At 39.4% G+C, this 3,343-nt stretch overlaps 1 pseudogene; it reads left to right on the forward strand.

The window, feature by feature from the left end:
* Nucleotides 1-1,397: 1,397 nt before the first annotated feature.
* LOC141494591 (U6 spliceosomal RNA) lies at nucleotides 1,398-1,541 on the forward strand (annotated as a pseudogene).
* Nucleotides 1,542-3,343: the final 1,802 nt, after the last annotated feature.

Below are 3,343 nucleotides of genomic sequence, written 5' to 3' on the forward strand. Positions count from 1 at the left end.
CTCATTTTGATTTTGTAGTCCACTAAGAACTCAAAATCTTTTACAGAACTGCAGTGTATTTGTACCTCCTCTATCTTTTATATTTTTGGAGTTAATTTTTTGTCTACAAGTATGGGACTTTACATTTACCCCTATTAAATTTATCTTATCAGACTGCAGTCAGTGCCTTAGACTAACAAGATGCTTTGGAGCCCTGAATCTGTGATCACTAGGTTACTTTGCAACATCTGTACATTTGATAACTATGTCATAGATTCAAGCCATTGATACAACTGTTAAACAGCATAGGACCAAGTACATCTAAATCCATTGGCCACTTCATGGGAGACCTCCTATCCTTGAAACTGAATTAATAAAAAAAATGAAACTTGGAACTGATTTAATTAGTGTCTGATATGTATATCTGTCTTCTCAACAAGTATTCTATGAGGTTGGTTTTCAAAAGATTTGCTAAAATCTATATTTTATCAAAAATATTCCCTTTATCCATGAGTTAATTCCATCAAAGAAATCAATGAGGCCAGTTTGGCATAACTTGTCCATGATGAAGCCAAGCTGACTTCTTGTAAACATTGCTTCCCTTTCTATATATTTCACAAGGAAGGAGACCTCAGTTCAAATCCCACCTCAAACACTTACTAACTGACAACAAGCAGCTTGATTAATTTCTCAGAGTCTCATTTTCTCATCTGTAAAGTGAAAAGAAAAAAAAATCAAATGATCAAAGCTAAATATTTTAAATTGCAATCACCAAGCTTGGTTCCAAAGAAGAGACATGAGAAGATAAGTCTCTTTCTTTACAGAGAAGGCCATGAGTATGGAACACTGTATATAATAACAACCTTTTTCAACTTGTTGGTTAATTTTACAGAACTGTTTTCTTCTCTGTATTATTTATTGATGTAAGTGGTGGTTCTTGGTGGGGGAAGTGAAGAGGCAGAACAAGAGAAGGCTACACTGGGAGTTGTAGATAGTGTAAAAACAAAAGACAGTAGTAAAAAATAATTTTAACAAGGCAGTGGGGTTAAGTGACTTAACCAAGGTCACACAGGCAGGTAATTATTAAGTGACTGAGGTTATTAATTATTAAGTGAACTCAGGTCGTCCTGACTCCAGGGCTGGTGTTCTATCTGCTGTGCCACCTAGCTGCCCCAGTAAAAAGTATTTTTAACAAAATAACTGAAACAAACTTATGAAGTTAATTTTTGTTGAGATTTTTAGCTAGAGAATGAGAGAAATAAAAAAAAAGACCTTAGGAATCTCTTAGCCTGGCTCCCTCATATAATGGATGAGGAAACTGAGGCTAAACTATAAATTCTAAGGTATCAAGGAAGAGCTCTTACTTGAGTTGGAGCTGAAAAGATTAACAGGATTTTGAATATTAAAAGCAGAGAAAGGTGCTCACTTTAGCAGCACTTTTACTAAAACTGGAACAATACAGAGAAGATTATTAGCAAGAGCTCTGAGCAATTAATTAGCATTGGCTGTTGGACTCTGCCCCCAAGGATGATACGCAAATTCTCAAGGTAGTCAATACTTGGGGGGGGGGGGTAGAGGAAGAATCACAGATTTAGAAGTAAATGGGACTTCAGAGGAATCTGAGTATGTGAACTTCCTAATCCTCATGGTCCATATAATATCAAACCATTGGTATGGTTTTAGAAATAGTGGGCTGGGGGGCAGCTAGGTGGTGCAGTGGATAGAGCATGGGCCCTGGAGTCAGGAGTCCCTGAGTTCAAATTTGTCCTCAGACACTTAAGAATTACCTAGCTGTGTGGCCTTGGGCAAGTCACTTAACCCCACTGCCTTGCAAAAACCTAAAAAACAAAAAAAGAAAGAAATAGTGGGCTGCCTATGGTTAGATCCTAAAGGGACCAGGAAGATTTTCTATGTGGCCCCACCACCACTGCCTGTTGCCGATAGAATGTAAGTTCCTTAAGGCCAGGGACAAAAATCGTATTTCTCTCCAGGTATCCCCAAGGACTTGCACATAACAGACAACAAAAGCTTATTGATTTTTCCATCTAATCTGTCATCTTCCTCTTGTTGCTCAACCAAGGCCAAAAGACAAGGCCACTGATTCATGACTTTCTGGTCAGTGTCCTTTAGAGAATTGGTCTTTGGCTTCCAGCATAATAAAAAACCTTTCAATTCCCAGGTTCGAACCATAACACTGTCCCTTTAACCTAGCTCAGCTAGGAGACAAAGGAGTGGAGCAGCCTTCTGAGATGGAATCAATACTGCATTCAAGAAAGCTGGCCTCATTGAAAAGGCAGCAATCCCAAACAGCCCGGCCATGAAGCCATGGCACCACAGTCTCTCTCTTTCTCTTTCGCTGCAATTACTGACCTTAACTGACCACAGACAAAAAGAGAGATCCAGGCCCCTGGCATGTTGCTGGGGGGAGGGGAGGGCGCTCTCAGTATTCTATTGACTCAGCTGTGGAGATGGCCAGTATCTTGAGAGAGAGAGAGAGAGAGAGAGAGACAGAGACAGAGACAGAGAAAGAGAGAGACAGAGACAGAGGAAAAGACAAAGAGATAGATAGAGGAGAGAGAGGTAGACAGACAGAGACAGAGAGAGAAGAGACAGAGAGACAGAAACAGACAGAGACAGAGAGAAAGAGGGAAGAGAGAGACAGGGAGATAGAGATAGTGAGAGACAGAGAGACAGCAGGGAGAGACAGAGACAGAGGCAGAGAGACACAGAGACTGAGAAAGGAAACAATGAAAGAGACAGACAGACAGAGACAGAGAGTCAGAGAAAGACAGAGAAACATATATCAATTATTCAAGCCAATTTCATTTTTGTGATTCTGTTTTCAGTTCACCTTGTTAAAAAAAAAAGAATTTATTAACTTGGTCTTTTATCTAACTCTTGCAACTATGGGAAGGAAGTGGCAAGGCAACTTTTCCCTGAGTCACATAGCACAAATGCTGAAAATCATTTTCCAAAAATATTAAACCTTGAGATAGCTAGTGGATAGAACCCTGACCCTGAAGTCAGGAGGACCTGAGTTCATATCTGACTTCAGACATTTACAATCCATATAACCCTGGGCAAATCACCTAACTCCAATTGCCTCCAAAAAGAATTACAAAAATACTAAATGCCTTCTCAATCTCTTGCACGCAGAACAATTTTTAGCATTCATAGAGAAAGTTCTGTTAAATATTCACTGTAAAACATTATAAAATGATTTTCTTCACAGAGAAGTGGCCAGAATACTGAATTCAGAGCCAATCTGGGTTTGATTCCTGTCTCAGAAACTACCTAACTGCACGATCATGGTCAAGTCACTCAAATTCTCTAAGCTTCAGTTGCCTCATATAAAATAGGGTTA

The sequence above is a fragment of the Macrotis lagotis genome, chromosome 7, assembly GCF_037893015.1.
Source record: "Macrotis lagotis isolate mMagLag1 chromosome 7, bilby.v1.9.chrom.fasta, whole genome shotgun sequence".
Classification (NCBI taxonomy): Eukaryota; Metazoa; Chordata; class Mammalia; order Peramelemorphia; family Peramelidae; genus Macrotis; species Macrotis lagotis.